Genomic DNA, 12,084 nt, shown 5'->3' on the forward strand with positions numbered 1-12,084 from the left:
TATATATATATATATATTCTACTTTACTGAAAGAAAAGTAGAAAGAAAAGAGGGTGAGATAAAGTAACTCTGTTAAAATAATTTTGAAATAATGAAAATAATTCTTTTGCCAATAATAGTAAGTAAAACTTTTTATAGTTTGCCATTTTTATCATATTTGCAACAATACAATATTGATGATCAAAGCTTTAGGCTCTGGTATATTCATTTAAATGCTTGGTTTTAGTGGCATAATGTTATAGATTAAAAATGATACCTCATATTGATGTGTAAATCTAAATGAAGAAGAATGTCATTAACTGCTACTGTGTTTTATGATACTCATTTTTTGAATCTTTTACACTAGTCATAAGGTTTTGTTTAAATTCAGTTTGTATTATTCAAGGGAAAGTGAAAAATTTTAGAAAAATAAAATTAAAATACAAGTTTATTTTGGTGCAAAATATTTAAATCCCTGCATAGTGTTTTCAAAATACACATTTTCATGAACTTCTGAAGACTCCTTCTCTCTAACTTCTCTTACAACAATGATCTTTTAAAGTTATCAGAATGAGGGCCAGCAGATAGTATAATGGTTATGTCACCTGACTCTCATATAGTAGACCACAGTTTGAGTCCTGGACTCAGCAGCATAAAATTCACTCTGGGCACACGTACGTGCGTGCCCAAAATCCCGAGGGGAGAATGGAGGAGAAAGGATTGTGGCGTGGCTATTTCTGTCTCTCTGCCTCTCTCTGTGTCTGGCGAACACATGCACCCTATAGCAATAATATTTCTAAAAAAAAAAAAAGTTATCAAAATGGATTCAATACCTACTGAAACATTTGGCAATTTTTAAACTAGATTAAGTAATTCTGCTCCAATGTTTTTAAGTGTGCAAATATGCAAGGTTTTATAGATGATGCACATTTTTTTTTTTTTGGACGAGGCAAACACTAGGGTTTAATCTTCCAACTTGATTGACCTAGAGGTGTTCTTGTCAATATAAAAGATTTCGTTGGGGGCAGTGGAGAACCTAAGGCCAGCTCCACAGTTGCGCTTCCAGCTCACGGCCTTGTCATAGTCTTGCTGCAGGCTCTGCTGCAGCCTGTGGATGGCCTTCTTGCTGAGGGCTATGTCGGACCATCGACCCACTCTAGGGAGCTAGCTGCATGAGGGGGGAGGTTTATTTATTTATTTATTTATTTATTATTATTATCATAATCTTCTTTATATTACATTGGATTACATATAACTTTACAGTGTATTATGTTGCTTTTTCAAAAGGGAATGCCATGCATGTCAGTCAGTACAGAAGGGGGGAGGTTTTTAAAGCCACCTATAAGCTTGAGAAATTTCAGTTTCTGTTCTGCACTTTCAAAACGAGCAGTATCAAATTGGCCAAACTGGATTCCCATCTACTTCCTGGTTTCAGAAGCTTCTGTTTTGCCCGAATCATGATCCGTCTCTTCTTGCAAGGCCTTTCACCTCACCTGGTCTATGTGTGCCTCATCCATGTTGCCTTTCTCTTCCAACACCACCTCTAGGTCTGTGTCTGGTTCCTCTTCTCAAGGATCTCCTGTTGTCCCACTCTCTTTCCTCTTCTTTTTCTTCCCTTTCAGAGTCTGCTCCTCAATGCCTTGCTGCTCCATCTTTTTCTTGGATTTCATTTTCTTCTTGACTGGAGCCTTCGGGCCATCTTCTATTGAGATGTATTTTTGACCAACTTCTTTTTGCTAAGTTTTCCTAGGAATGCTTTCCATGAACCTGGAGACTTTTGAGGGGCACAGGACAGTGTCTCCTTCCTGGTGGATTTTCTTCTTCTTCATATTTGAATTTGCTTCTTCTTCATATACCTGCTGTGTTCCCTGGGGCTCCCCTGCTTCTGTTTTTGCCCCAGGTCTGTCTGCTCCTCACCCTCCTTCCCTTAAAGCAACTGTATACAGCATCCTCAGCCTTGCAGAACTAAGGGTCCGGGACTGAGAAGGCTATAGTGTCTTTGGCTTTTTTTCCTTCTTGTGTTTTTTGAACTTCTTGCCAGCTCTGGTCACCTCGTCAACTTGGTCTGCAGTCTGGAGAAGTCTTCATTCCTGAGCCGTGGGACACAGACAGAGTTAATGAGGACTTCCTCTTTGCCCTCTTCTCCCCACAAGGGCCTCAGAGTGATGAAGGGACTGCTTCCTGGGGCTAGGTGACTTGTCTGCCCATCAGGTATGCAACCAGGTCTCAGATTCTGGGGCCTCCTCACTCAGGGAACTATGGCTCTTCTTCTTCTTTTTCTTCATTAGAGGCATGTCAGAAGCCTGGCCTCAAATCACATTCTTAGAGAGGGATGTGGTTCTTGCAGGAGAATTGTCACAGAAATAATTATCATTGTGTAAAACTGAGTATTGAAGCCCACCTTCTTCTTTTTCTTTTCTGGGAGCCCTAGGCCCAAGTCTACTTTGTGGGTCTTGGTGATCATTCCTGTAGGTCAGACTTCTCCACTTCCATGTGAAAGCCCCTAGATGGGGGCTTATTTATAGCAACACAAGATCATGATGATAAAAATATTTCTCAATATATTTCTGGAATCTTTTTTCCTATAGTTTCTTTTGAAACTTCTTCAATTAACATTGAAGTGAAAAATCAACCCCTCCACCCCAGAGGGAATGGCCATGCTACAATCCTTTCCCTCTGTTCTCCTTTTGGGATTTTTGGACATGCATGCATGTGCACCTTGAGTGATTTTCAAGTTGCCAGGTCTGGGACTTTAACTGCAGTTGGCCATAAATCACCATACCACTTGCTGGCCCCAGGTATCTGGCTGCAAACAAATTACTATAGGGTGCGTGTGATTAACAGAGAGAGAGAGAGAGAGAAAGAAAGAGAGAGAGAGAGAGAAAGAGGGTATATGGCCACACCACATTCCCTTCTCCTCTTGGGATCTTGGGCATGCATGAACGTGCAATGCCTCTGGTCGTTTAGGTAGATTGTTTCTATATCTTGGCTATGAGTAAGTCTGCAATGAAAATGGGAGTGCTAGTATCTCTTTGAGATCTTGATTTCAATTCTTATAGATATATACCCAAAAATGAGATGGTCAGATCATATCATAGTTATGTTTTGAAAGATATGAAGAATTGTCACACTGTCCATATGGCTATATCATTTTGTACTCCCACTAAGGATGTCCAAGAGTTCTAATTTCTTTATATCTTCTCCAATGTGTGTTACATCCTAAATCTATAAAACTCCTACATGAAAGCAGAGGGGAACATGATGTCCAGGCAATGATTTCTTGGATGTGACACAAAAATACAAAAAACAAAAGCAAAACTAGACAAGTAGGATTCCATCAAACTACAGTAAAAAGCTTCTGCACAGCAAAGAAAACAATTTATGAAATAAAAAGGTAATCTGCAAGAAAACATTTGCAAGCCATATTTGTAATAGTTAATATCAACGTATGTGAAAAACTGCAACAGCAGAAGATAAATAACTCAATTTTTTAAAATGTACAAAGATTTGAACAGATATTTCTCTAAAGAAAGCATACTAATCATCTTTTCAAAGAAGACACACAAATGACATATTAACAGGTATATAAAAAGGTGCTCAATGTCACTAATTAACAGAAAAATGCAAATCAAAATTGCAGAGATAATCACTTTATACCCATTAGGATGACTATTATATAACAAAACAAACTGAAAGCTAACAAATTAAGCATACTTTCAAAATTCATTGTAATTTCTGATATATATATATACACACACACATATATACACACACATATATATATATATACATATATATATACATATATATGCTATAATCATATATATGTATGCATGTATATATATGAAATCATTTTACGGTTTTTTGCGAGGTATAGTATGGTTAATAGCATGTATACTCTGTGCAATAATCAAATCAAGGATACAAATATATTTACTGTCGCCATCATTCAACACCACACTATGTTGTACATACCCAGAAATTGCTCTACTGTATACTTTTAACTTGAAGAAACATAATTTACTTATTCACTTAGAAATTATATGCAAAGGTTCATTCACATGTTATTAAAAAAAAGTTCAGCAAATTTATATTACATATCTTTTTGTAAAAAAAAAAAAAAGGATATCTTACCAGTAAGTTTGATAGTTTTTTATAAAATACTTTGCCATAGAATAACCTGGGGAATTTCACAAGATAGAAAAAATTTTCATGGTAACTGTCCATCTCATTACAAAGTATTTTCAGGATCTTAGTTTTAAAATCAACTGCATCAGTGACATTGTGTAGCATTTCATATATGTCTGTTTTATAAACTTTACTGTAATTGCTTGTCTTTGAAGAATGGAGTACATAAATTTCTTGTGGCTTGCTCTTTCTATAACTTACTCTGGAAATTGTTATTATTTTTTAGTACATTAAAACCTGCCATTCTATCAATGTCTAGTTTATGTTCACATGTACTTCACAGAAGTAATTTACAAGTATTGTAGAAGTAATCTTTAGAGATATTTTCCTTTAATTATTTTCAAGAACATTAGTGCTTCATGCACACACACATACATATACACACACACATATATAAATCATTATTGAAAAATATGTAGACTATATCATAAGCATAGACATGTGAAAAACATCTATATCCTGTTGTGTAACACACTTCCCATATTGGTTAGCACAACTTATTTCTTCAAAGCTGTGATGTTTTTGGTATTTTCCAATTATGTTTTCTTTCTTTTTTTAAAAAAATATTTACCAGAGGGTGTGCACGCTCACCAGAGAGAGACATGAGGAAGATTGGAGAGAGTGAGAAAGCACCCCTCATGGAGAATAGTTATGTTGCAATTCCTTCTTTTCCATTTCTCCTTCAGGTTTTTGGGCATGCATGCATGCATGTGCGCCTGCTGTGTTTCTCGAGCCACCAAGTCTGGGACTCTAACTGTGCAGTTGGCCATGTAGGATTCAGTTACCTTAACCACCCTACAATGAGCTGGCTCCAGTAGTGTTTTCCGACAGAATAATGTATTTTAATTTGTGGCCATACAATTTTCCATATTTTTTAAGCTGCTCTTATTGTAAGGAGAATGTTTCCCAATGATATATTATTTTTTAAAGAATTATTTATTTACTTTCATTCATTCATTTTATTTTAATTTGACCAGAGAGATACACAGAGAGAGAGAGAAAGAGGGAAAGTGAGAAAGCAAGCCACCAGGTCTAGGACTCAAACCATGGTCAGCCATGTGGGAGTGTCCAGCGCCTTAACCACCACGCCACCTGCTGGTCCCAATATATGATTTTTATTTAATCCTTAAGTAGCAGATTTAATATTTCTCCCATAACTTTGTTACAAAATTTTGCAAACACAGACAAAAATAGAAGACTATAATGAACCTGATGTACCCATCTCTGGGCTACAATAATGATTACTGCATGGCAGATCTTATGTTATTAATCTCCCTACTCACTACACCACAGATTATTTTAAATCAATTCTCAGGTGACATACTATTTTTATATACATAATTTCAGTTTGTACCTCTAGAAATAACCACATCACTAAATGCGTGAAAAATTAAGAGTACATTTTAAGTGTTATTAAATATTTAGGTTTCAGATTTCCCCTATTGTCTTTTACTTGTTTGTTTGTTTATTTGCAAGATGGCACATGCAGTAGCCAGAGAGAGACAGAGAAAGAGAGATGGAGGGAGAGAAAGTGCTCCCTGATAGAGTGTGGTCATGTCGCAATCCCTTCTCTCACATTCCTACTTCCTGTTGAGAATTTGGGTGTGCACACATACATGTCTTGTGTGTTTTTCAAGCCATCTGGGCTAGGATACAAATCATGCAGTTGGCCATATGGGATCCAGCTCCCTTAGCCGTTAGGCCCTGGGTCAGGATTATTTTTGTTTTTGAGGTTAAAAGTGATGGGACAAGAACATGTTTTAGGGGTAGACTCTCCCAGTAATTTCTCTTTTATGAGTTGATGTGGGAGAAAAGGGAGAGGAAGAGTTTGACGGTAAATAATTCTATGGGTGTAATATATATTGAAATGTGACTGAAGAGAGTGAGAAAATAAACAGTTCAGTCATGGAAATATGAAGATAGAAATGACATCTGAACATCGAATAAATAGGTCTGGAACTTAAGAAGGGGATATAGTTTAGAAATACATATAGATGTGGCATAGGTAATATGTAAGCTATGAGGATAAAGGATATAAATGAAAACAGGACCATCGAGTGAAAAAGAAGAGAGTGTAGGATAACACTCATCCAATCCTAATGTTCTTAAGGAGAATGAGAAGAATGCACCAGAGATAACAGAAAAAACAAGAGTGTAGTGATAAGCGGACTTGGAGAGAGAAAGGGTTTTAAGAAAGTGTTATGGTATTAAATGCTGCTGAAATTCTTCAATTAATTGGGTCTAGAAAGTCACTAATAATAATAAAAAACACTAAATAAGATGGAGACTCTGCTCTCTATTTGCATGCTATGCTTCTGTGAGAGTCACTAACATATCTGAGTCTCCGTTTCATCATCTGTGAAGTGGTGGTGAAAGGAGGTGTTGAAAGTTAAGAGGAAGGGGTTCCGTTGGGCATTGGCAGGCATTGCATTGGGCAGTGTAAGAGGGTTAAGTGTGGAGAGAGGGTGGGGCAGATGATTTGGAACCAATTCCAAAAACCTAGGAATTGAGAGCCCTTGTATAATATTGAACCTCACAGGATAGATGAAAGGACTTTCTGAATCACTCTGTAAACTACTAAGCACTGGGTAAATAGAAGGTGTTATTTCTGTTTACTGAGAGTATAAATATCAAAGAGAACTGAGTGCTTGTTGTGGCAGCTCTGTTTTAAGCCAGACATAACCATGACGGTGATCGCCAGGGCTGATTCCTAACGTTACTGCATTGGTACTATAGGAGTTAAGAGGTCCTGGAGACACTGGGATGTGCTTTCTTCTGGTCTTATTCAGTAATAGCCACTAGAAAATTTTGCCTTGTTTTCATATAGCAGAACTATCAGGAAATCATGGGTGATCTGAGACTCAACACACAGAATCCTCTCAGCATCGGGGAGAAATCATTTGGCCCTCACATGACAATTCTATGCATTTGGAAACGTCATGTGCGATGAATGCTAGATTAATACTTGTTACAACAAAGAGAATGACTAGATTTAGGCTGCGGACACTAATGGGAGGCAAGGCTAGCTTTGCTATCAGCCTGTGGACAATTTAGCAAACGTTGTTTATCAAGTCCATTTAGTTTATGATGTCATTTAATTCCTGTGACTTTTTGTTTATTTTTTGTCTAGATTAACTACCTTCCTGGATCGCTACAGTTCTACTTTAGAATTCCGTCCTTTTATATGCCTTGTTCTCCGACAAAATGCAAGTAGAAAAAAAAAGTCACCGCATCAGCCTTTTTTCTTTTTAAAAATATCTTATTGCATTTGAGTTCTTTGGATCTCTTTTGACAGCAGGATTTGACTAGGGATGTTGGGATGAGAGAAAGTCGAGTTTCTGGAGAAAGGGGGAGAACTGTGCAGAGAATAGTACAACACAAAATCTAATTCTTTAGACTTCACATTTGTGTCTGGGACTGGCCCTGAGTGGTAGCTTGACAAGTACCAAGGATGATGTGTGTTCTCTCATTCTTTTTGCTTTTCACTCATTGCTTCGTACTTTACTGTGAATATGTGTGAGTCAAATGCTGTTACAGTCACGGGCTCTTAGTGCAGAGTGTGCCGGGAACAGCTTTCGTCTCTCCCACCTTCCAGTTTTGTGGTGACTGATTGATTAACACAGTAACATGAGCAAACACGAAGCACGAGAGCTGCAGGTGACACATTCAATTAATGACATTCAGGCAAGCAAAGAAAGATAAGCACTCTGGTACCAGGCAATTACAAATGACAGATTCATGAATGTAATTTCTGGATTCAAAGATTTTCCTATTTTGTTCTGTAACACTGGGACCAACAAGCATCGGCTCAGAAAGTGGTAGGTACAGGCCTACTAGGCAAAGCATCAATCAAGATAAATATATATATATTTTTTCCTCTATGTGCTTGCCAGATTAGATAGAATTACCAAACTTAATCTGACCTCTAGTGGCACCTTGTGTTAATGAGAACACTTGCAATCCATTTAGTGTTTTGGTGGGAATGTTGTCAGTATTTAATTTTCAGACTGAAAAGAAGCCTTAGCGATGATCTGCTTGGCAAGCTTCCCACCCATTTTTCCATTTTCCATGTGAACAGACTGTTGGGTATGTTGGGTGACTTGATCAAAACTGAAGAGCTAATTGATGAAAAAGTCACTACTAATAGAATCCTGATTTTCAGATTTTTATGCTGGTATAATAGTGTCATGAGAGAAAACTCAACGCAAATATGTAAAATCGTTGTTAAGGACAAGCTTAGATATATAAAGTTAATAAATTTCTAAATAATAAAAGTCCCGTTGAAGATATTTCGTAGTTTTATCAACTGTATGAGGGAGAAATGTTCACGTGTTGAAATATCCACTTTGTAAGGCAAATAATAATGTGATTGAATGTATGGAAGAAAATGAAATAAAATAAATTAATTAATAAAGAAATTAACTTAAAAAATCATCATAATACTTTTAGTTCAGTATCTGACTATTTCAGGTCAAAGTTTACTTTTGGAATTATCTGAGTTAAAGTTATGTTCAATATTGATGTTCTCTGATGTTTTTTCTCTTTGAATCAATTGTTTAGAGTCATCCTAACAATAATTAATAAATGAGATGACGCTAATGATTTCATCACAAGCAACATCGTAGTCATTTATTTTAGTGCTCAGTTTCAAATCTTGTGGAAGTTCATACTAGGACAGAACATGAGTCTTTGCTCAGTTCTAGGCTTTTCAATCAAATCCCAGGTAGTGTGAAGTGTGTGTGTGTGGCGGGGGCGGGGGGGGGAATGCAGGCTTCCAGTCTGAGTAGACCTGGATTAGAATTCTGGCGTTATCTCTGTATTGGGTTCTAGCGTTGCTGTAATCAGCATCCACAAACTGAGTCTCTAAAACAAAACAAATGATTCTCCTCTATTTCTGGAGGTCAGAGTCCAAAGTGCATTTTAAGGGGCAATAAGATATCAGCAGATTCCTTCTGGAGGCTCAGGGAAGAATCCATTCCTTGACTGTACCATTTCTAAAGGTGGTTGTCATTCCTTAGCTCCTGGCTCCAACACCCCAATCTCTGCATCACCTTGTTCTCCACCATAGCCAATTTTTTTCTCCCATAAGAACCTATATGATTGTATTTAGGGGACATCAGGTAACCCCGATATTTTGGGATCCTTATTTTAATTGCACCCACAAAGTTCCTTTGCCATGTAAGTAACATTCACAGGTTCTAGGGATTTGGACATGGACGTGCTATGTGGGTTCATTATTCAGCCTCTCACAATCTCTCATCTGCTGTGTTCTTGGCTTAAGAACTAAAGCAGCACTGGCTCTGTGGCACAGTGGTAATGTGCTGCCCAAGAGAAGCCAGATCCCACATCATGGGCATGGTTTGAACTCCTGGCCCAGTTGGTCTGAAACATACCAGGTGCATGTGAGTGCCCAAGACCTGGTGAAGTGAAGGGCGGCAGAAAAAAGATGGCAGCATGACCAGTGGGTACAAAGGGTGCACATGCAACTATGAATAAAATCATTTTTAAAATAATTAAAATAGAAAATAGATAAAACATATCTAGTAAGTTATCTGGTATGCAATGGGTGCTCAGCAATATTGGCTTCTTTCCTCTTACTCAGTAGATGAAATCTCGAACAGCATATTACTATGTGAGGGAGGCCATCCACCTTCAGTGCAGTCTAAGACCTGGTGTCTGGCATCAGGAGTCCCATTTGGTAGAGGAGCTGGAAACCAGAAAGCCCTGAAAGCAGTGTTTCTCCGTCCGGTCTTACCCAAGAGATGGGGTCCTCTCTCCAGCCTTCTGAACGGTGCGTCTCACATTCTAATTTTGCAAACTTGATTACTTTCTTCATCAGATTGTCCTTTTAGTTTGCACAGATAAAGACTTCATTGCTACTAATCAAATTAATTGTCTTTTAAAATAATTGTGTCCTGTAGCAATTATACAAGTCTCCAGATGGCACATAAAGTGTGCACTAAATGAAATGATAGTAGCATATAAACTGTATTCAAGTTTACCCTGCTTGACAATTTCCGCCCTGTCACGGGCTTGGCCTACCTAGGAGAGACACTAAAAACAGCGTGCTGTGGTATTTGGCCAGACGGGGTTTACTTTCCTCATCTCTTTATCATTCTTCACCGTGGGTCTTCAAAGAAGATAAGGTTAGTAAAATTCACTTTCCTTGAGAACTGGTAACAATGTTTAACACGTTGAAGAGAACGCATTAAGAGAATCTTTATTCATTGGTAGTCAGTCTAGAAGCTTTACTCTGGAAATGTCCCTTGGTGGCACCATAGCTAGATCCTACAACCTGGCTGTCTGAGCTGAATGTGGCCTTCAGGAGAATTTTGCCTGGGCAGCGTGGGGTTCTGCTGTACATCCACATGCCTTTAGACGAGCATTCTGCAGTCCTTCCCAGCAGTAATAGCTCCCACTCTGGATTGCCCTGTGCATGGCTCCAGACATTCCTGTGACCTGCAAACTCTCTGAAGGCATTTCTCCAGGGCAGAAAATGACATGAGAAAACAGTGAAAAAAGTCTGATATTTACTACTGCTTAAAAAGATTTTCTCATCCGAATGAAAACATAAGGATATGCCCTACGGACATTGCTGTGCATGGCTGTTGTTACTCTAAAATGGCCCTTCCTTTTTCCAGTGTTGTATTAAGCTATCTTTCAAAGTCTCTGTTACTAACTAGTTTTATGACTGTTATAAGCAAATTACTGAAATTACCTAGATCCTATCCATAGAATAAGAGAAAATAGAGGGTCTGCAAGGGTTGTTTTTTCTCTAATATTCTGTGATTTTATATTTTAATATTTTGTCATTGAAAAGGTAAATAGGGGAACCAGCAGTTGACGTAATGGCTATGTCGCTGGACTCCCACGTAGTCAGCTGCGGTTCATGTCCCGGACCCGGTGGCTTAAAGCTCACGCCGGGCTGGGAACCAGCAGTTAGCGTAATGGCTATGTCGCTGGACTCCCACGTAGTCGACCGCGGTTCGTGTCCCGGACCCGGTGGCTTAAAACTCATGCCGGGCGCGTGTGCGTGCGTGCCCAAGATCCCGAGAGGAGAATGGAGGAGAAGGGATTGCGGCGTGACCATCCCCCCTGGGGGGTGATTTCTCGCTTTCTGTCTGTCTCTCTCTGTCTGTCTGGCGAGCGCATGCTCCCTATAGCGAAAAACCTCTTAAAAAAAAAAGGTAAATAGCAATGGAGGAAAAATAAAACACAGTAAATTTGGGGGTGGGGTGGGAGGAAATGTGGATGAGCTGGTGGAATGACCTTCAGTGTTTCAGTGAAGCAAAATTTTCTGGCAAGATCAAGACATCCTAAAGGTTTAAATAGAAAATACCATAACTGCAAAGACATATTCACTAGTTACAACTAGATTAACTTGTTTGGACCGTGAAATTCTGGCCCTGAGAATAGATACGTCAAATACTGGTTTTCCGTAGCTAAACAGATACCGAGAGATAGGAGTTTTCCAGTTGCAAGAGCCTGAATAGACCTGCAGTTAGAGACTCAAAAAACCCCATACTGGTTGCAGATTACAGGGAACTCAAGGTTGCACTAGACTCTCTGCCCACTAGATGGAGGTAGAGGAGCACAGAAAAATATTCTGCTGTCTGCTTAGAAGCAGCTCAGGTAGAAGTCGATCTGTCATTAGGGAAATCCACAGGGAAGATTTATGGATTTCATACCATCACACACTAGTGGAAGACTGGATTGGATTCTAGCATAATTTTATGTTTCTAAGTACAGTCTTTTGATTTTAAATAAAAATGCCATTCCTACATTAGCACCAAATAACACAGTCCCCACCTTTGTCTGATTTTGGCATCTTTCAGTTTTTACATTTTACATTTTTACAGTTTTTCCTGCTGGATCTTTTTTTTTTTTTTTTTTTTTTTAGCGTGTTTTTATTGTGTG

The 12,084-nt window shown here is 38.4% G+C and overlaps 1 pseudogene; it reads right to left on the reverse strand.

Moving 5' to 3' along the window:
- Positions 1-942: 942 nt before the first annotated feature.
- On the reverse strand, positions 943-2,443 carry LOC102490686 (lysine-rich nucleolar protein 1-like; annotated as a pseudogene).
- Between the last annotated feature and the right edge of the window lie 9,641 nt (positions 2,444-12,084).

Source organism: Tupaia chinensis, unplaced genomic scaffold (genome assembly GCF_000334495.1).
Source record: "Tupaia chinensis unplaced genomic scaffold, TupChi_1.0 Scaffold000100_1, whole genome shotgun sequence".
Taxonomy (NCBI): domain Eukaryota; kingdom Metazoa; phylum Chordata; class Mammalia; order Scandentia; family Tupaiidae; genus Tupaia; species Tupaia belangeri.